Source organism: Haemorhous mexicanus, chromosome 4 (genome assembly GCF_027477595.1).
Source record: "Haemorhous mexicanus isolate bHaeMex1 chromosome 4, bHaeMex1.pri, whole genome shotgun sequence".
Classification (NCBI taxonomy): domain Eukaryota; kingdom Metazoa; phylum Chordata; class Aves; order Passeriformes; family Fringillidae; genus Haemorhous; species Haemorhous mexicanus.
The window spans coordinates 51,197,942-51,220,852 of NC_082344.1; the positions used below are offsets into that span (position 1 = coordinate 51,197,942).

Below are 22,911 nucleotides of genomic sequence, written 5' to 3' on the forward strand. Positions count from 1 at the left end.
TGGTATGTTAGTGCTGAAGCACAGTGAGGAGGCTGACAAAGTACAGAATTGGACAGATCAGACCTTAAGGCAGTTATTTCAGGTTGTCTGACATTGAGCTATCCTAATTGGGCTTTTTACCTTTAAGTTTTATTTGCAGTCATTGAAGATTGAAATTTAGCATCTGAGAAGGGAATAAATCACTGTTTCCCAGAATTTTAATTACAGGGTTGCTCATGACAATTGAGAAACTTGGATTTGTCAGACTTAGAAGATGTGGTAGCAACTTTAGCCTTGGGTATCACTTTACCTGTCTCATTTTGTCTTGGTGGGAGATAGGTTAAATAGCATCTCAGAACTGCCTATTGTAGTTTTTGAAATGTTACATCTTTTTATTACTGATTTATTTCCTTGTAGTCTTACAGTGTTTGCTGATCTGGAAAGCTAGATTTTCAGGAAGGACTGGATATCTGTTCACTGTAAACTCTTACAAAATTCATAAGCCCATTGTTAACTCTTGAAAATGTTTTGATTTTTCAGGATTTGATTACTCTTGAAGGCTGTGGGGTATTCCTTCCCTTTTTTTTTTTTCCTCATTTACAGCAAACTTACTATTCAACCTAGATGTTGTTAACTTAATGAAAAGTTAAATATTAACTGTATCCTCTTTGATCCTACTCAAAGACTCTGTTCTGTGAGGAGGCTGTGCATGTGCATCTTCAGTGTCCTTCCAGAACTAGCTGGAAAGTTCATAATTTGCTTTAAATGGGAAATATTATTTGTAGTTCTGAATGCATTTTCTGTCAGTCTTTATTATCCTGAATATAAACGTAGTAGGGCTGAAAACTGTAAAGAAACTTCCAGAAGCAAGAGTAGCTGCATGTTTTTTGTAACTGAAAAGAATGCCTTTAGCTTTGGTTTTTAATTGTGTTAATGCCAGAATGCTTTGTTCAAAATAATCTAAATTATTTTGCAGAGGGATAAGTAGAAAAATCATATTCTGTTATCTTGGCCATGTCATTAGAAAAAAGCAAGAGCTGCACTGGGGGTTTGAGGGAGGGAGGTAGTGTGTTATGAATATGCTCCTAGAGAAATGAAGCTATTGTAGAACTGGGGAAGAATGCTTCAAATGAAAGGAGTGGGGGGGGGGGGAAGGAAATGAAGCTAAAAATATGTAATGCTCCCTGTGAAACACAAATTAATGGCTTATAAATGTTATTTCTTTGCCATTTAAAAGCAAAAACTTTTTGAAGTTAAATATTGCTCTTTTAAGATAGTAAATACAGCAATATCTTCAGTCATGAAACCCCTCTTACCTTTTCAGTCTGTAGAGGTGAAGCAAAACCAGTATTGTATGAATCTTTTTTTTTTTTTTGGTCTTACATGTCAGTGTTTGCCACAGGCCAGATCTCTGGCAGTTACTGCAGTAGCAGTATTATGCATATGGCACTTCATGTACATTGTTCACAGTAGTTGCCAGCAGTGTATCTGGGCATCTCCAAGAAAACGGCATGATGTTACTTGAATTCAAGCTGTGCAGATAGCCTTTGCATACACATTTCTGGTAAATGTATTGATCCTATTATGGATAATGATCCTTTCAGAAATATTTTTATTAAATACCTAATGCTGCAAATAAAGAAAAGTTATCTGTACTATCTACAGTGCTGAAGTTTCTGATCTCTTACATTGCTTGGGTCCTCTAGCTATTAAAACGCTCAAAGCAAATCTTGTCTGTCCTGTGACTGGGCTTACTGTACATCTATTGAAAATGCCATCTAAAAGGTATGTGTGGAAGTGCTGAATGGGCTTTGCTTGTACAGGTCAAGCGTGCTGTGGATGAATGGTACCAAGAATGGCCATTCTAATGGTTCCTGGAGCAGCTGGGCTTACAGTGCGTGGATCTTGTAATGTATCAGTCTATTTCCAGCCTGGAGTCTGCTGACTTAGGTCGCTGAAGCAGCTTGAGCTATTTGCTTCTGGCCATCCTCTTTACTAAGAGTTTTCCATATCAGAGCAGAAAGCGTGGTGTGGACGGGGCACTTGGATGAATCATTTTAGTAGAGTGCAAACAGCTTGTGTCTGCAGATTGAGCACTTCTGCTTTACTGCACCTACAATCCAATTCTTGTCTTGTTCTTTTTAGAGCTTACTGATACTAGTGTGCTTATTCATGCATACCTCACCTTGGCTCTTGAGAGTCTCAAAAATAGACTTTATAGTAGTCTGTTCCCTTTAGAAGTGAAATTGATCCAGAATCAAAAGGTATACAAATACTGAGATCAGTATATAAATGGTGTATTTATTGGAATTGTGTAATGTTCAGCCTGTTTATAAAAGTATGCACAGATCTTCAATTTAATATTTTCTTCTTTGGATTTTTTTCGTGCATGAACCATCTCCAGATGAAAGCTATTTGCTGATATTTAAATGCAAGTGCTTTATTTTCCATTTTATCTAAAACAGTAAAATATTAATCTTATGGAAGACTTCTTATAAGTACTCAAACTGATAGGTATTTTTAGTGGTCATACTTGTTGCTCTCGGTTTTAGACATAGTGTACTTTCCAGAAGACTTTCATTTTCCTCTCTGAGAATGAGGAACTGGAAAAAAATCCATATTGTAAATGACATTTTTCTAACAGTGTTCTAGAAATACATGATGTTGATATCTTGTAACTCTGCATTATGAGTTTTCTTGGGCTCTTCTCAAAGAATTAGCCTTGTCTGTGCTTGTCCAAGATTCAGAGGCTTGTAATCCATAGTTTTCGTTCCTGTTTTTACCATTCTTGTTTTGATAAAAAAATAAAAGGTTACATTTTAAACTTTGTGGTTTATACTGAAATCTTCTGTTTATTCTAATATTTGGTAGGTTGTTTCATTAACTCATTTCAAAGGAAAACCAAAACCCAAGAAGTCTGGTATGGCAGTCATTGTTACTAACACGCCTTTGGTTGTAAAGCAGTTAAATTGAGTTGTGAGGAAGAAGAATTGTTGGAAGACTTGTGCACAGTTGTACAATAAGATAACTCCTATGATGCTGATGTTATATGATGGGTCTAAGATGCTGACAGACTTGTTACTCCACTTGTGAAATGGACTTGTACTGATAATTTGGTTTTGCCTTTCTTGGGGGAAGGGGAGGACTGTGAAAATAATTTTTAAGTCTAATAAATTAGTGATGTCCATTTAATCAAAGTTGCTATGTCTGTTCATGTATGTATGAGAGCATACATATTTATCTAGTATTACAAGAACATATTTATTTTCAAAATATTGATGCCTAATATTTTATATTCCCAGTCTTCAATGCATCTACTGAAATCCTTAGAAGGAGAAGCTTATACTCTTGGTACATACAATTCTCATTTCTTAGAAATTGTTAATGGGCTAATATTTTTTCTGTTAATAATTTAAAATAACAATTGCTAGTATTCTTGAGGAAACCCAATCTATTGTGGTCATTAGTTGATACTATGAATAAATAACAGTGCTACAAAATCTCAGATGCTGTGGTTAAAGGCCGTGTAACTTGCTTGGCCAAGCACCTCAACGTCATAAATAAATGCAAGTTTTGAAAAAGATTTCCTGATAATAGTTTAATTTTGAAACGCTGCTTTACAGAAATACTGACAACTTCTCTGTTCAATGTCTTCTTAACAGGAATCCAGAAAGGTGGAACATGGAGACTCGTATTTTTGTAGGGTTGTTTTAGTATATCTCCTAGAGATTCTGGGATGATTGTTTTTAGTAAGTTTTTGGCACTGATAACTTAAAGAATAAAAACTGAGGGGGGGGAAGGGCAACTACAAAGAACACAAAGTGTATTTTTAAAAGTCATTATTTTTGAGGTGCTGAGAGAGTTGGCTCATGATTTTGGAATGCACACTGTTAACAACGATTCCTTTGAAGAAGTCTCTGTAGCCCAGTGTTAAAGACAGTCAGAGACCAACCATAATTAATACAGTCTTTCAAATTAGTGGGGAAATTCATCAGCCGGTTCCAAAATCTGACCTTTATATCGTACTCGTAACAAAATACAACCTCTGTTATGTCTTATTTAGTAAGAGGAAAAAGGAATGCTTGAAGTGTAACTTTAAATGTATTCATAAAAGGAGTGATGAAAAGGAATATGAGGTAACACTACCCACCCGCTATGTAGGCAGTACTACCTGAAACAGGCTTATGAGAGAAAGTGTGATGTGAAGTCCCAGAGTTACTCTGTGGATGTATGTTCTGCTGTAACTTGTTTGGGAAGAAAAAACATAGTATTTTGATATAGGTGGCAATTTGGTATCTAATTACAGAAAAATATTTTTTGTATGGGGAAATTTGGATTATTTTTAATCTATGAAAACTGAATGAGATTACTGGTCTCTCTCTTAATAAAACTGTTCATCTCCTAAATGACAGCAACTGTTGCTTCAACAAGCCTAGTGCAGTGGCAGGCTTGTCCCTCTTTCTCCAGTGTTGTTCTGCTGCTGTCTTAGACCTGTCACTTAGAACCACTTAGTTTTACATCAACTGGTTTGTGTTACCTCTCTGTTAATGATAATTCTTTTGTCTATGTGGGGTGAGAGATGAAAAAAACCCCAAACAAACAAAACCAAAACCACAAATAAACCCCAAACCTGAAAAAAAATTTTTGTACACTGTTCTTAAATTTTTCCTACAACTTCAGATAATTCTAATTTGTCTGAGGACACAGGTATTATTTTCTCCTCCTGGTTTGTTTATTCCTAGTACAGTATGGGTAGCAGTTTTGAAGCTGTGTTTTTTTAAAAAATCACTTTAAAGCAGATTTAGGTAATCAGTGTTGGATTACATCCCTTGGAACCCAGAACTGTAACTTCTAAGAGACTTTCCATTGTAGCATTTGAGATTATACTGGACAGAGTAAACTATCAGAAATACCAAAATTGTGCAAAGTTCTTTGGAAGACACTAAGAAAAAAATCCCCAACCCAGCTCAAGTCCTTTAAAAGACATTAAGGAAAACAGCCACCACCAAGCAAACTCCAAAGAGCTAGCAGAATCATAAAAGGATTTGGGTTGAAAGGGGCCTTAAAGCTAGCGCTACACTGGGTTACTCAGAGCTTCATCCAGCCTGGCCTTGACTCTTCTGGGGATGGGATGTCCAGAACTGCCACTGGCTGTTGTTCTCTTGCAGGCATCCACAGTAGGATTACTTACGGCCTTCCTGCCCTCCACTGTGAATGTTTTTCACATTAGTGATTTCCCATCCTCCGTACCGCCACCCCTCCTTTGATTTTGACGATTTTTAGCGAAGACGGCTTGATTGGCTTTTGGCTCTGCTGAGAGCAACGCTGGGCAGTTTATTTAATTCATCACGATTTTAACAGATCGGTTGGAAGTTTAAATAAAACTCGGAAAAGCACAAACAGCATTTTGTAGCACCTTTTGGTTGTAGTTGCAAGGAGTCGCTTCGTTCGGCTGCCAAGGGCTGGGTAGCTCGGTCGCTGTGCCTGGGTCGCTGTGAGCATCCCCCGGCCGGAGCGTGGGTACACCCCGGAGGCGGGAACGGCCCCGGGGCGGGGCCCGGCGGGCGAGGAGGGGTCGGTCCCGGCAGGAGCCGCCCCCGCCCGCCGCCCCCCGGGCCCTGCGTCACACCGGCACCGGCACGTCCCTCCCGCGGGTGCTGGCGGAGGCGGCGGCGCGGCCGGCGCCCCGCTCCGCCCTGCTCGCACCATGCTCAGCCTGCAGGACTCCCTCTTCTTCGAGATCAGCATTAAGTCTCTGCTGAAATCCTGGAGCGGCAGCAGCAGTAAGTATGTCGCTGCACCCGGAATCACAGCAGTGTAGCAGATATCTTATCCTTTTTTAATTATCTTTTTGAGGGGATTTTTCCCCCGTTTTTCTTTTTCTCTTTTTTTTTTTTTTTTTTTTTTTTTTTTTTTTGCATGCTGCCGTGTGAAATTGCCCTTTAAAAACCAGGGTTTTTCTGGTCCTGTGTGCTGGTGCAACCTGGCATAGTCAGTCTGAGATATATCTCCTTCTTAGTTCTCATGAAAGATTTTGTATGTATATATTTGTTTATTATTTTATTTTCTCAGACTGCAGTTGTTTCAGTCTGGTAAAGTTCTTTGCATCCTTTGCTGTCCAAGAGAGGTGACAGTAGATGCTCATCTCTGCGGAGTTCCCAGATGCTGATGATGTCTTAGTTCTGTCAAGCTCCAAATGCTCCTTTGAAGCAAATCAGTCACCCTTGGACAGTGTATTTTACGGGGGGATATTGTTTTTGTGCCTGAAACCTATTATTATGCCTACAAAAACTGCCCACTTTGATCTTCTAAATGTCCTGAAAGGAGAGTTTCTAGGAGGATTCCTTGTCTGAATTGAACCAGCGAAGCAAGGATGCTGCTCTTGGTTAAGATAACCCGTCTGTCCTCACATCACCCCTTCACACATGCTTCAATGCAGGGTCTGGGCCCGGAGCTGCCTCACATTGTGTCAGAGGCTTTGCTAACATAAGCACAGCAACTTCATGACAGGATGCCAGGAGGTGACAAAGATGACGTAATTGAACGTCAACTGAGTATTTCCTACGTCTTAAGGTTCTTGTATATGTGAAAATGAAAAAAGTTAAGATCTGGAAGTAACTGGTATCTCAGCTTTATCTTTCATTAATTGCTGCTTGAGATGTACTGGGATGCACAGTTTCTACTCACCATACACTTCATCAAAATAGCTCCATTAGGATTTTTACCCCAATACAGTAGTATCTATTCACCTGTCTTGTTTGAAGGAATTAGTAGCAAGTTATTTATTATACAGTGTATTAATCAGTGCTAGGAGAGCATGCAGATACTTAGTTTGTCCTAATAGCTCATTCAGACCTGATTTGCTTTTTGTATTAACTGCTGTAATTCATGTTTTAGACTGATAACTTCTAGACTATTGTCTTACAACTTAAAGCAATTTATGTTTCAGAACAGGTTTTCCGTATAGGTTTTGCTTTTTAGTTTAATTTGTGTCTTGCAGATTAACAGTATCTGTTCCAAATTATACCTTGTAATTGTACTTGATAGTTATTAACATGCTTGCTGCAATGGAGATAACCGGAAGGATTTTTCCAGTATTTTATAATAGAAGTTGAAAATACCTTATGAAAATGATTAATAATCCTTAATATCGATTCATATATATTGTTTCCAAACTAAAATAAATAGCAGGATACAATCAGTAACAATAAATTTAGTCTGCAACTAGATATATAATTGTATCAATAAGGAGATAAATTGCAGCTTCTCGACTAGATAATTGTCAGCTGTGACAAGACAGAGTGATAATAATAACAAGATAGAATGTAATAATAATAAAAAGGTTGTCTGAGAAGCGGTTATATATGATGCTATGTTTTCTCCTTTATGCCCTCTGTTATGTAAGCACAATGGAGTAAGATCTTCCTGACTCCTTCATCAGGAAGTGGCACTTGGATCATCTACCAACAAACCAATTTTTTGTGTGCGCTGGTGAGATAGCTGGGAACTATTTCACTTTTCCCAGCATTGTCACTCCATTTGTGAGAATGGTTGTGATTCCAGCATAGCTGCACGTCTACTCCTGAGCGTGCGAGAGTCGCATTCTGATGGCACTGTGCAGACTGGCCGGGAGCAGAGCCCTCTGTGCAGCCTGTGCCAGCTCCAAGGACTGTGATTCACATGCATACCTTAGTGAGTTGAGCTGAAGTGGGCAAGCCATTTGCTTTGTTCCTAAAACATTGTCCATTCAAGTGATGCAGTATGTGCAGAGCAAGGAATTACACAATATTTGTATTGAGGATGAGCTTGGAAATTCAGGAAATATCCATATGCTAGGAAATTACTTCAGAAAAGTTTTTGCTATGTTTTCATAAATTTTTTTGGTGCAAATACTACTTTTTATGGTTTTTATCATAACTTAAAATTTTTCCATGCTGAAGGATGTCAGAAAAGGAGTGGGTGTGCTTGCATGCATTTCCATGTACATAAAAGTAAGCATCTGCAGAGAGTGTTTAAGTGTCTAACAGAAAGGCAGCAAAGCTCCATTTGTCTGGTTAAGGGCTTGCTTAGCTGGCATTATGTTGCAGTGCTGGCTAAGGTTTTATTGTAGTTGATCTTTTTTCTTTCAGTAACAACAATGAAGTGACATTCATACGGCCTAGTTTCAGAATCCTGTCTCTGTGCCAACAATTTTAGGCATTACTTCTTTTTAAATGGAGTCAGGAATGTTCTTTTAATCCAGCAGTGAGTTGAGGATGTTCCTGCTGAAGAACTGTTTGCTTACTGAAGTTGTGACTGTAATGGGGGCTTTATGCTTGCCTGTCCTCAAGGTTCCTTGGCTCCTTAGTATTTAAGGAATCCTAGATGTGATGATGTATCTCAGTGCTCTTGGATTCTGTTGTGATGATGTATCTCAGTGCTCTTGGATTCTGTTGTTTAGCCCATTGCAGTTTCAGTATGTGGTCTGTCTAGCAGTTCTTCTGAGTTCCTAAATTGTAGGAAAAATACTAATTTTGATTGATATTTATGTTGCTTGGTGTAACAAAGTTCTTTTATTTTGTCCACTAAGACCTTCATTTAAGGATAAGGAGGTCTGGATGCCATGAGAATTGCTTTTAGTAATGCAGTATGTGGGTTCAAAAACCAAATATGGTGCTGCTTACAGTGAAAAGCATTAAGTAATAAATACCTTTCTGTAAGATATGACACAAGTTTTAATGAAAACTAGGCATGTATTTCTGGGGCTTACAGTCTGGACAGGAACATTGACTTTCCAGTAAGCACAAGTACAATCCATTATTGCTTTTTTAAAAGCTTTTTTGTGTTTCCGATATATACTGTATTAGTAATCATATCCTGTTTAGAAATAAAGAATTATTTCTGGATTTTTTTTTTTAATAGGATGTATTGTCTTTCTTAAAGCTATCACACAGCTTTCTGTAGCTGTGCTGCAGTTGTGCTGTATCTATCTGGTAAACAGAAGGGTACACCTGTCGTGTGGATGCTTCTCTGTCCTTGAATTCATCCCTATCTTCTTCTGGATGAATCAGTTTTGGAGGTACTTTGTGAGATTTTCCATACCACCTTGCTCAGCTTGATTCAGAAGTCATGCATATATCTCAAGAACTTATGCTGGTTCAGAGAACAAGGCTGCACTTTGACAGTGCCCCTGCCAAAGCTACATTGAGGTTGTTGCCCTTGGCCTCTTTTTGATAAAGGTTTGTCACAGTGATTTTCAAAGTTACTGAGACTTGTGAGCCTGGGAACAAAGTCCTGCCAGGAAAGTGGGCTGTATCTGCCCGTACAGCAGTTGGTTTGGAAACTGTTATAAAATCAGAAAGAAATGGAGCAGCTTTAAAAGCTCCAAATTATTGGAGCTGTGGCTGCCAGGTGCTGATGAGCACATGAAAACTGGGGAGCTGCCTGACAGATAGTTTTGAATCATTCTTTCTGTGAATGAAAAAAACCACTTGGAGTTTGGTTTTTAAGAGTCACTTATCATCCCATAGGATTAGTTTGACTAAAGATTACTTTCTCCTTTACCAACCAAAAATGAACTCTTGGCTCTCAAGAGAGCTTTTGCTCTGCTAATACAGTATTTAACAAAGTAGATGTAGTGGATTCATTTTTGTCCTGTGACTTTTTGTTTGAGGACAGCAGTGAAGCTGTAATCCAAGTAAGAAAGGTCGTGTTAAAGTGCCATGATAGGATTGTATATGAAAGAGGACCATAGGAAGAATTCTGGGAAAACAAATGTTTTCTTGATGGTCTTATTCTTTAGGAGAAGATGAGTGAGATAGAACATACATGGAGGTGTGTGTGGCTTTCTAATAAAACCACAGATTTGCTGCTTCTGTGGCTACTTGCTAGTGGATTATACTTTTTAAAAGTAATTAAAGCACCAGTTTTTAACATACTGGAAGTCATTGTTGTGTGATAAATATCAATTTCTTTTCCCATTAACTGTTAAAGAGCAAAGAAAAATTAAACTTAAGGAAAAAATTGATCTCAGACATTACATGATTGCTTCTCTTTCAGACTGTCCTTTGGGCTAAGAGTTACTAGTGGCATGGCAGTGCTCGAGAGAATTTTCATACAGCTTTTATATTCCAGTGGAAAAATCAGTATTGCTTCACAATGTAGAGAAATCCTGTTTTCATGAGATACTATTTTTGGTGCCCTCTAAAACAATAATAGTTATTAAATAAGTACAGTGTTAAGTAGGGTGTTAACTTCATTTCTCTAGTGTTAAGCATCTCAAACAATAATATGCTCAGTCTTTTTTGTAAGAAACTTTTTCTTTATTGTAACCTTGACTTCAAAGGATCACATCAGTTAGTAGTGTTGCCTTGTATGCTGAAATATGATAGGCACTTTCTAGAGAATTTTTCTTTATTATTATATCTTCCAAAACTGTTTTGACATGTTAAAAAGTGAATTTTTTAAATGAAATATGAATCCAAATGTATTGAGTTTTGGAAAAACTACTAAATTCTGATTTTTTGAAAAAAGCATCTACATGTAATTGTGTTAGTAAATGTAGTTATAGGTCCCTGTACTACCCGAGCAGCAATTTTTTTCCCCTGTAGAAGGGACATATGATGACCTTTCCACAGTCTTCAAGTTGTCATGGGAAAAGCAAGTTTATGTCAGTAGTTAATTACCCAATACAGTGTCAATGTATCAATGTATTAATGTATTGTGGAGTGTGACCTCCATATTTGGCTCTGTTTATGAACTTTTGTGGCCTTTGATGATGGCCTCTTGTGCAGTACATCTTGAGGTACATAATGAGTCATTGCATTTCCAGATATATGGTGTGTTGGCATATTCATTAACAGAGGTGCTGGTAATGTTCTGTGTAGTAAAATTTGCTATGTAAAGAGAAGAATAGGTGGGGATTCTTTTCCCCTCTTCCTTCCTTCTTTCTTTCTGGGTACATTTGGAACAACAAGGTCTATCAGTGGATGTAGGCTTGAAGAGGGTAACAAGGCTGTACGTATACCATCCAGACTAGTCAAAGCCAAGTACCACCCTGAAGCTGAAGAGTACCCAGCATAGATAAGTGAATGGTCTCAAGGGAAGGAGGCTCCTGTAACAGAATGTGACAGGCTGCCTGCCTCTCTTGGTGGGCCTGTATGGATATCTCTGCTCAGCTGGATCCTTGAGTCTTGCTCTCCTGTCTTTTGCATAGAAGCCTTTTTATATTTGCTCCTTTTTCTTCTGCGTGACTGAAGATGGGGGGAGTGGGTTGGGTGTTTTGGAGTTGGTCTATGTTCCATTATTGCTAAGCATTCATACCTATTTGTATGCTTTTTACCTGCCTTACCTATTTGATGCCAGCAGTCTGTATTGTAACACCTTCCATGTAAGTTGGGCATTAGGGTGTGGATGCTCATTAGGGAAGTGCATCAATCCAGATTTTTACCAGTTGTAATTAGCTAAGGTTATATGATGTTTTGTGCCTTACTTTGGGCTTCTCTGCATGTAAAGATGGAAAATATGGAACTGTTATTTAAAACAAAAATTTTTTTGAGGATTGTTTTGTGTGAAGTTCTTTGTATTAATTTTTTAATAAAATACTTGTGTTGTAGGTAGTACATTATATGTTGGGATATACATTATTTATCTTCATCAGACATAGATATGCTAGAATGAGCTTCCCTTTGTGAAATTCTTTCTATGAAAGTGATAGACTTTCTGCTAAACCCATAACTAGATTCTGTAATGATTCAAATTGCAGAAGAGGATGCTGTTGAAAGGAGAAAGTGCACCAAATGCAAATCACTCTGTCAGCTACTGTTGCTGGAATAAACTGCCTGCTCTGCATGGACTTCAGGAAAGCTCCAGATAAACCAATTGCAACAAGCCATATCAAATACCCCATTTCTGCTGACTGTTTTTTTTTTTTTTTTGCACTCTAGCTCTGGTGCTTTTGTATTTGAAGGGGAAAGGTTTAGACGTTAGGGGTTTAGTAGCATTTAAGAGATAACTGACACAACGACATTTATTTATTTGGAAAGAGGATTGCCAACTTTTTTTTGCTATGTTATATCCTCTGTACATGTAGTTAGAAGTTTTCTGCTTTATAGAAATAAATGTTCTTCCTCATTCCTATACAAAGAGTAATGAGGCTGGTCAAAGGGAGCTGTTAAATTCTGTTAGGTACAGTGCAAAATAAGCGGCTGTTTAAAGAGGAAAAGACCATTTTAAATCAGAAAGGACACTCAGAACCTAAAGGAAACTGGGCCATGCTACTGTAAATAAGAATTAGGTTTTTGAACTCTTAACATTCCCAGTTGCCTGTATGAACACCACAAGCAAAGGTTTATATTAGTAGGGCTGCTGGAAACTACATTTTGTGAGAGATGTCAGGGGAGTTAAATGAAATATGACGTGTATAATAGGCTACCAAGCTGCAATAACAGAAGAAAATAAAATGTTGAGGCATAGAATTGCTTTAACTGCTTTTAATATTAGAATACTAATTATTGCAAAATTAAGGTACAGAACGAAATAAACTTTTTATCATTGAGTTAGCTTTAATAACTCTCATTAGACAAATCCAAGAGTCTCTTATAAACTGATCTAGAAGTACTTAAAAATACAGTTATGGTCAAAAAGCTAGATGTAGAAAGTGTTTCAGTACAGTTACAGAATTACATGGTTTCTGAGTCTTTAATTAATTTTCATCAAAATTTAAACTTGATGCCCAAAGTAGGTATAGTTAGAAAAAACAAGAAAAGCATGATGTGTAGGACTGATTTTACTCAGATTAGGACAAATTCTACTAATGAATATATATGTATATATATTTTAAATGCTTTCAAAGTAGTAGTAGAAAACAACAGACATATGAAACATTTTCTTCATTCTTTGCCTTTTCTCATTTTTCTTCTAAGAATCAAGAATTTGAAAATCCAAAGGAAGTACTTTTTATCAGTTATATGTAGCCTCAGAAACAGACTGCTAAGAGTTTAAAAAACAACCATTTCAATCTTCAAAAATAAAATTTTTAATTTAGAACATTAATATTTATAGGTTTCTTGCTCAAGAATTCATTTAAGTTCTAGAAGCAGTTAATTTTGTACAGAGATCTTAGGAAAGCATGGGAGGTATAAATAACTCCTGTGCTTCTGCCCATCAGGCACAGCTGGCATGTGAATTGGAGATATTTTCAACTATATATTTTGAAGTTTTCTTTGCAGACAACAGGTACAGACAAGAATAGTGGTCTAGAAAGATGTATGAATGCCTTAAGTGCTTGCAAATCAATGCTAACTAATTATTGGATATTTGAAAGGATTGTTACATTCACAGTGCTATCAAAGCAGTGTGAGTAGCTCTGGGGGTTGTTCATTTTCTTCCTTTTGCTACTTTTATTCATCATCCCTGTTCACTGCCTTTGTTCACACTGCTGAACTAGAACTGAAGATCTTCAGGTTAGGAACAGTGATGTTTGTGAGGGTGCCAGGGTCACTGGCCAGTAACAGCTCAGCAGCCCTTAGTGCAGCCCATATTGTGCTTAGAAAATTGTGTCTGACATCTCAGTGGAAATCTGCCTCCTTTTTCTCTCCAACATCTTGCTTTGTACTGGCTGTCAGCAGGACACAGGAGCTGGGCCAAATATCACCAGATTTTTACTGTTCTTTCAGCTACAAATGAGGTCTTATCCTGAAAAAAGGGAGGCTGGCAACTGGCACTTCATTTTTATGACAGTGAAGTAAAGAAAGAAAGAAGCTAAGCCAGGTGTACTGAGGTTTGGCTGAGACGTTCAAAGGTTTTTTTGGTAGCTGTTTGAACTTTGTGTCCAGAAACCCATGATAGACTAAGCTGGGGATATTAAGGTGGGTTCTGCTTGTAGGGGTGTTTTAATCTTTTAATCTCTCTCTCTTCAGAAAGTAACTGGGTAGGAAAAAAGGAAGGAGGAACCCAAAACCTAGAAATAACCTAGCAGAAGTGCATGGATGGCAAAGATTTTGCAGTCTTTTTGTTTTTGTTTTTTTTTTTTTCTTCTTAAATAATGATTAAAAAAACTCTGAAAGAGTACTTCAAGTTGGAATTTTTCTTCCATAGGAAGAAATTAAAAGTGTATCATTAATTCTGAAAGAACTACCTTAAGAAAACTATGGATAAACCCCAAGTTTCCCAAATATGGCAAAAGGTGGACAAAAGGAAAGTGATTATACTGTTAGAAGTTTTCCTAATATCTATCAGTGTAGTATTGTTCAAAGGTTTATTTGAATAATTTTTACTTATGTATTTATTTTTAATTTATAGTTCATGCCTATCTTTTATGGCCACATTATCCCTAAAGACATTGCTGTAACTGGAAAACTGGTGTGCTCATCTTGGAGAAGACAAGGAAAAACAACATAATGTGTTTAATCCAACAGGGGAGAGGATGGCAGGACAGAGCCTGAGAGGTCCTTGGCATTGGTTCTATATTATTTGAAGTAAACCTGTAGGATTTCACTATCTAAAATGTAGTAGATAGTGAAATGATAGTGGGTTATGCTACCACTGAGCACAAAAACTTTTTGAAGTGTATTGAAGCTGAAGTTCAGCATCACTAAAAGTCAGTCTTGCTGTGCCAAACTGGTGTCTCGCTGTAGATTCAAGACTTAAAAAAAAAAGTATGCACTGCACTTCTTATTCTGAAAACCTGAAGTGAGGAAGTAATGTGTCCTTGGTTAACTTTAATTTAGATACTGTTTTTTTAACATATATTCTATTTTCTATTCTAATTTCTATTTTTTTTTCAAGCTTTTGTATGTTTTTCCTGCGTGCTTACTTCTGCTGAGACCATCTGTCTAATGATGCTGAGAAAAACAATGTTAAGTCCTTGAGAACTGTTTGCAGTTTTAAGACTGAGGTTACTAGGACTGACTGCCAGAAGGCAATTGCAAATACGGGACAGTTTTGGCTATTTGGGACTGAGAGAGGTGACAAGAGGCCCATGAGGTGCAGCTGTGCCATCCTGACATGATTAAAACATCTCGGTGTTTTATGGTGGTGTTAATATGCGACCAAACAGGCTTAATACCACATCCTGAAAGAAAAAGATGAGCGATGAGCTCTGCATATGAAACTCGCATTTCCAGGTCACTGGCCAAGAGTGTAGCTTTGCCGAGGCCAGAGCTTGTTAGCGTTTGGTGGATTGCATTTGGTCTCTTTCCAGGTGTCAGGGCTGGAGCCCTCCCTGCTTTGAGGCCCTAACCCCCCACCATGCCCAAACTGCGCCTCTGCTTCTGTTCCCCCCAGAAGCTGGTCAGTTGTTCATCTCATCTGTGTTTGATTACTGGAGAGTAATTATTGAGGTAATGTTTTATTAGAACAGGTACAGAATTTGCCGGTGTAACTTCAGTATACTGAGGAAGCTTGAGCTCCAAAACCTTGATCAGAGAGTCTGAGATTTCCAGGGTTAAGTGGGAATAACTGGGCTGTGTAAAATATCAGTTCTGTTAACAGTATACCTGAGCAAGAATGAAGAAAGTATTGCTTCATTTTTAAAATTAATGTTGCCAATATATTTATATATTGCAGCTTGGGATATGGCAGCATTGACTACCTGTCTGTACTAATTCTGGTTGGAAACTTAAGTGACCTAATTGTTTTTTTTTTTTTATCATGTAGCAGTAGTAAGGAATGCTATAGATTATCAGACCATTATATGTTTTGTGATATCCTCTACTAGGAAATTTCACCCTTTCTTCCTAAAGAGGGATGAACAATGGAGAATTTTTAAATCAGAAAATGAATAGTTTCTTATAATTTTTCCTGCATATTCCTCATTTTTATATTTGTGTGAACTGTGTAGTCTTCTAAATATCGTGCAAGTACTACTGTCATGATTGGCCAGCCATAGTTGATGTCAGCACATGCAGATAGATACTTAGTTCCTTTTCAAGCCTCAAAACATGGTAGTATTTGAATGACTGCAGATCTAAATGTAGCTATGACACAGTTGTCTCACCTCCTTAACAGGATGCTCTCTTTAAAATATGGATTAATGTATAAACATGTATTTATCCCTGTCCATCAGCTTGTAGGCCAGCGTATCTGTTTCTTTGCTGATAGACTGGGGATATTTTCCATGTCTTCCTACACAAATACAAAACCCACTATTGGATTTTTACCACAAAACAGTGTAGGAAATGCTGTTGCAACATATATAAACTATGTAGCAGACGTAAATGTGATATCTTGTAGGAGGGAAAGTAGATGTTATTTAAACTGTGAACTGAGGAGAGCAAAGCACATGAGTCCAAGAGGTCCACCCTGCAGCCAGGCACTAGGATAAGGGGTGCTTAAGGTGTCTGTCCAGCAAAAAGGCACCACAATGCTTGTGTCAAGCTATTACATCTGTAATGTATGGTCATGGTCAGGGAGCCAGGAATGTCAGGTGTAACATTCTTCGTGTGTCTTGGGCTCTTTTTTGGTTGGCAACAGATTTTGAAGCAGTGTTTTTGAAGTTGTCACTGTTCAGTGTGCCCATCCTGTCTCACTTCTGTGAGTCATTTCATGATTCTTTGTCTCCAGATCTGGGTGTGTTTTGAAACTACAGATGGGTGAGGTGGGTGCAAGGGGATCTTCCTACCCACTCAGCCAGGTGTTGTTCATGCAGGCCATGCTGAAAGCAGCATATTCCCTGGTGCCTCCACAGCCAGAACTTCCCATTCATATCAGCCTCAGCCTCTCAGTTACAGGTCTCTGCAATGATTTTTAGAGCTTAAAAGAATGTATTGAAACCAGATAAAGGTTCCTGTTGCAGAGAGAGCAAACTACTTTTTGAAGTAAATTAGAATCAGGTAAAAACATAAAAAGAAAGTTGAGGGAGGTAGGAGAAAAAAAGTTTTTTTTTTTCCTTGTGATACCAGTACATGCAGCTCAAATCTTTTAAATGACCAATTTAGCCATGTATTTTGTAGTTTCATGGACAAGCATATGACATCCTATTTTTATTTCAGATGTGACTATTCTCCTCCCATGAAACTGACAAAGAAGCTGTTAACTCTGAAACCTTGGTGTGTTTATGGTGGCTAAGAATAGCTCTGCATGGCACTGAGTATTGTCTTCATATAGAAGTCCAGTGTGAGTGCTGGCTGTGTGCATGCTGGGTGGCGTTTTTTTGCCAAGTTTGTGTTATGCCCTTGAGCTTCGTCTGAGGACTTAAAGCTCTGTAGGCTGTCATCTGCTTCCCTAAGGAATTGCACAACTTGGAATTCTTCCTAATTTAGTTTACTTTTATTTGCAGTAAGCATAGATAAATTTAGTCAAAAAGACTGATTAGAAATACAAGTGTCTCATGATTTTTCTTAAAAAAAAAAAAGCTAACTAGGTTCTCATGTGAACTCAGCACTACCTTTTGCTATTAAAGACTCAAAAAGCACTGAGAAACCTCAAAAAACAATACCTACACTAACCCACACATGCAAAGCAAATTTGGATAAGTGTCCTAGTGAACAATCCTAAATTTTCTATATATTTGTTAATTTTCATATTCATAAAACTTTTTTCCCAAGAAAATAGGTGTCCCAGACTATCAATAAATTAAGCAGCTGACACTGCTCTTTTTCTGTAGAATTTGATGAAAGAAGGACTTGGCTCAGAAGAGCACATTTGATAAGCAGGAAAAACACAGACAACTAACTACATGTATTTAAAAACAGAACTTACAACGGCATTATAAGATGTGTTTGTGCCTTCACAAGGAAATTTTTGCAATACTCAATCTCTCCAATGTGCGGATAACTCTTTGGTAATATCTGCTGGGAACTGAAACTCGTTGGAGTTGAATTTCCAGAAGAGCTGATCCCCTGAGTTCAGGGCAGAAAATTTCATTCAGGGAAATTACCAGATTTTTTTTTTTTACAGTTAAATTTAGGTAGTTACCTGGATTTGAAAAGAAAAAGGGGTTTGTTTTTTTATTCCTCGGCAAAATTACTAAGAATATGCTTTTGAAAATGTTGGGTTCGCTTTTTCTGTTTTTCTTCCTATGACATGTTTGTGTTAAATGTGGCAGATTGAGTTAGTCTAGTATATTTTCCTTTTCAGCTCATATGTTCATATGGAGGATTACCAGGCAAAACTGACAGAATCGGAGCATGGAACAGTTGTTCTTTTCTGAAATTGATATTTAATGCATGAGACATTTTCTGTCCCTTATTTGTGTATGCTTGAGCATATTCCAGTGCTGGATTGTATTTGTTTATTTATTCTCTTCTTTGCTTTTTTTAATCCTTGTGTATATATACCTAACATTTCAATTTTCAAAACATACCTTGGTATCAGAAATGCTATTACAGTATTTCTGAGTACGTCACAAGACAGTTATTTACAAAGACATGAAGGTGCTCTCTAAGAGGACCCAGTCTGGGCTAATGTATTGGGTTTTTTTTAAATTTTGTTTTAAAATGATACATTATTTGAAGTTCTTGGTTACTTTATAACTGACATTCCAGAGTCTTTTTCTGAAATAATCTTTTAGAGCAAAACTGCCAGCATTCATTACTTTTGTGCATTTTCTCAGGAAAGGTATCAATTTGACACTAATGAGGATAATTGAGGATAATGAGGATAATGAGGAAAAGTTTTTTCCTCTTTGAACTAGGAGCTGGAATTGCCCTCTTCTCACAAGGAAAGAATAAGCAGGCAGCGAAGTGAGAGAAGGTTAAACAAACTACCTTGGGCTGTGCTCTGCAAGAGACCTCTTTGCAAAAGCTGCTGGCTTCTGACACAATCTTATTTGGAAATAAGATTAAGCATACATTTGTTGAGTATTTTGACATTGTTTTTTCTTCAAATACAGTAGACCAATAGAGTTTTTTATATCCTTAAGTCTGCAAACTGAGGATGTGAAGTTTTGTTTTTCCAGAGAACCGTGGATTAGGAAAGATGAGATAAGGTATTTAAGTTTCTGTTTGCTAGTTAACAAAGGCATGCCTGTGGTCACTTTGACCTTGTTACAGGATGCATTTTTTGTGCGATGTATACCTGTCATTTAATATATTGAAAGGAAATAAAACATCATCACAAGTGATATGTTTGCAGTGACAGCTGTTAGAGTGTCTGTGCAGCCTGTATTTATGTGTATTCCTTTGCTGCTATATCCTTGCCTTAGTTTAACATTTTAAACGCTACTTCTTAAAACTTGGATTTAGTTTGTGTTTTTCTTTATCTTCATGTAGTTATCATACCATGGAAGTGAATTCTTTATTCAGAGTAGGTTCGCTCTCATCATTGCTGTGGAAATATATGTTTTCTTAACTTACAGATCAGTGTATAAGGAAATCTGGAATAAACACTAGTGAATAAAATTCTCTTTCCTTCTCTTCCTACTCTTTCACTCCCCAGGCCTGACTAGTGTATCTTTCTACTGCTGCCTTTGCCTCCCTTCTGCTTTTTAGTTTAACATTATTTAACCAGGCATTGATTTAATTTTATTGCCTTTGCTAGGTCATGCTTAATGCAGGATTCCGAGCATTAGTGTGTTTCCAGCCTGGTGCAGCCTTCAATTTGATGGCAAAAATGGGTTCCTGTCTTAGCAGTAAGAGAGAGGAGTAAGTTCTGTTCTCTGCCCCACTTCCCTCACCCCATGGACTGTGCAGGGCACACTTTATGTGCCAGTCAGAAAGGTCATGAGTGCATGCAAACTTACCAGCATGCGCTTCCCTGTTGCTTGAAAAGTTGACCATCAGTATCTGGCTCTCAAATGGGAGTCCACCAGCCAGGAGAGGGAATGATGAGAAACTGCCCTCAGCAAGCTTAAATTTGCTCTGTAGTAATCTGCATCCCCCTTGAAAACTTCTTTTAAATAATAAAAAAACTCCAGGAGATGGAACTGAAGGAGAAATAGTACTAATGCATTATGACCTCTCAGCCATTACATGAATCCACATATCATCTAAAAGCATGGTAACTGACTGGTATGGTGGTGACCCTGAACTTATAAGCCCCTATGAAAGGCAGGGAATAGTACTGGCTCAGACTTAGTGGGGACTCAGTTTACATTTTCCAGAGTGCAGATGGATCAGAAGAACTAACAGAACAAGCAAATGTTATGCAATTCTGTCTTTGCTCTCCATGTTCAGTGGGAAGTTGATGTCTTTGTTCCTGTTACAGAAATAAAGTTAAATAAAAAATAAGCATCGGATACTGCCCTTTAAAATTAATACTGTAAGCTTTTTTTTTTGCAAGTTAATCATACTGGAATAAATTGCTTCTGTGTTTGCATCGTTAATGAAAGTATGACTTGCAATGCTGTAGAAGCCTCATGCTAATGAGGATAGGAAGTAAAGAAACAAGTTTAGGGATTTTTTTATACTTTTGTGGTTATTCTTTTGAGGGAACACAAAATTTTTAAATGAGTGAATGTTGATAGTTATGTATGTTCATTTCTTAAAGTCTGGTGTTTTGAAGGAAGCTGAGATACCAGGCTGGATACCTACATTCTTTGCTTGTGCTGTGCAAAGTAGTTTGATAGTTAAGGGCATGTTGGTCTTCACAAAGTCTACTGGGAAAGGAGACTGAAGGTACCAGATACGTGCTTGGGGTGGTATTGTTTCTCTGAGAAGTTTGCAACTTGATTACAGAACCGTTTTCAAGCAGAAATTAATGTATTAAAGTCTAGCTTGCTTTATTGTATGTGCAGCTTAAAATTGAATTGAACCAGTTGTAGAAAGTGTCAGGACACTAAGAGCATTTTTGAAAACTACTGTTGGGAATTTAACTTACAGCCCTGAACCTTTACATTCCTGCCATTATCCTGCTTCCAAATGTGATGGATTATGTTTAGATTATGGACCGATGAGACTTATCCTTTACATTCTTTGAAGCTGATCTTGCATGAGAGCAGCTTTCTGACAGTGAAACAAAGCATGTTAAATAAATCAGTCATTTGGAAATATGCTATTAATTAAATCTCGCTTCTTTCTAAATAAGGATTGCTGTGAAATTCAAAAATATTATTTTTAATTAAAGTACTTTATTTGAAGAGGTTTTCTTTTCTGGCTGTTGTTCTAGAAAAGGAATTACATAAACTATATTTTTAATGATTTGACACTTTAATGGCCAGGATATCCTGATAGCATGCCGTAATCAAGAGTGACTGGGCAGGACTTGAGACAATTGAGTTCAAACTGATTTCCTCTTCCCCCTCTAGTTTTTGTGTTCTATCACATTGTTTTCCACTGTGTATGGTTTGCTCTTTTGGCATCTCGTGCTATCAAAATTATTTTTTAATTTTTCTTTTTTTCCTGTCTGATAATAATCTACATGCATGGTCTACCATACAAAGCTCTGTAAAATGAGTCACAAAATGAATTGCACTTCTTGCATATGCATGTAGAAATTTCAGCCGGTATTTCCCATCTATTCCTAGCTACTGTGTTGTTGAGGATTTTTTTAAAGTGTATGTAAATTTATCTTATATTCATCTTAGTAATTTAAAAAAAATAATATTTAATTTTAAATTTCTTGTTTGCCATGGTAGTTGCTTGTGCCATAGATGGGACAGTCTGTCCTGCTGTCAGACACTACATTAGAATTACACAGCACTAGAGATCAGATGATCTTCAGCATTATCTTTGGAGCTTCTAGCAGCCTTTGATGCTCTCAAATCCAACATTCTCAGTGGACAGAGGGAGCTCAGTAAGAACTTACAGTATATTTCGTACTACTGCCCTCAGTATCCTCACACTATCCTGAATGTCAGATCTGATCTCTTTTTCAACCGTTAAATTTCTTAATAAAAATTTTTGTGTGTTCTACTCCAGTAAGTAAAAAATGCTCATCCATCTGATTTAGGTGATTGTGCGTTATGTACGTGGCTGTTGTTTGTCCTGTTCAGCCACAGTTCTGTGAGAAGCAGGTGCTCCTCTTATGCTTTGAGGATAGAGGTTTAGAAAGAATGGTTAGTGGAGCTGCTACTTCTCACCTATGTATAAAGGTAAGAGGGATGACTGCCACAGTCCATAATGGCAAAGCCAGTAGGATTTACTTGGAGAAATTTGAAGCCTGGTTTCTCTCTTTTCATGTGTCTGAGTTTATGAAAAATAAGTATTTAAAAGTAATTTCCCTGATTTTATTTGAAATCCATTTTATCTTTTTATCTGTTCTAGAGTTTCAGGAAAGAAATCGTATACCTATTTTATTTTGGACTTTTCAAAATAGGGAAGGGATTATAAGAGATGAAGTCCCATACATAAATTGGAGTATTTGCTGGTTAGAGTTTGCTAAGCCGTTAAAGAAGCTAGACAAAAAGAACGTCTTGTTCTCCTCATAATGCTTCCTCAAAGAACATCTGAATATTAGTACAAAAAAGAAGTAAAAGAACAATGTGGCAGAGAATATAGCAAAAAGTCTCCAGAGAATTATGGTGATGGGGAGTTTAGAAGGGAAAAAGACTTTTCAAGGACGTTTTTTGTGTTTGACACACGGGGAATTTACTTCAGACAACCCGGACAATGGTTATATGTGTGGAAAAGATGCTGGAGAAATTTTATTCTAAACTGAAATATTTGTGGTTTGTTGGAGTTGGGTTTTTTTAAATAATAAAAACATCACTTTCAAATTTGATGGAATATTACTTCCCTTTTGCTTCTTTTCTTGTGGGAGACTGTTCAGTTGCATTTCTAGAAAGTTATGCGAAATGAAAATCTAAAAATCACATTTTAAGAATGAAAGTGACAGAGGTATTAACAACAGTGGAGAAGAAGGCTACTGAATCTCTGGAAGGACTAAATTACTTAGTTACAAGGCAAAGCTCGAAATCTGAGGATCATCTGTAGCAGCAAGACTTCTAAGGGATTGCAATCTGGCCCAGATACCTTGAAAACCAAATATTGCCAGACAAGGTTCTATGCCTTAGAATTTCTGCTGTGTTGGCAAGAAGTAATGTTTCTATTACCATTCTTGCCTGTGTTTGCAGAG

At 37.4% G+C, this 22,911-nt stretch overlaps 1 protein-coding gene across 12 annotated transcripts in view; it reads left to right on the forward strand.

Annotated features, from left to right (window-relative positions):
• Positions 1–22,911, forward strand: part of FRYL (FRY like transcription coactivator) — a 167,311-nt gene that overhangs the window by 42,054 nt on the left and 102,346 nt on the right. Inside the window, exon 1 of one of the 12 annotated variants that reach the window (XM_059844862.1) lies at positions 5,745–5,762. The exons of the other annotated variants lie outside the window; for them this stretch is intronic. The gene's annotated coding sequence lies outside the window, so the exon portion shown is untranslated. Of the gene's footprint in view, positions 1–5,744; positions 5,763–22,911 lie in introns of those variants that run through there. 12 annotated transcript variants of the gene reach the window in all.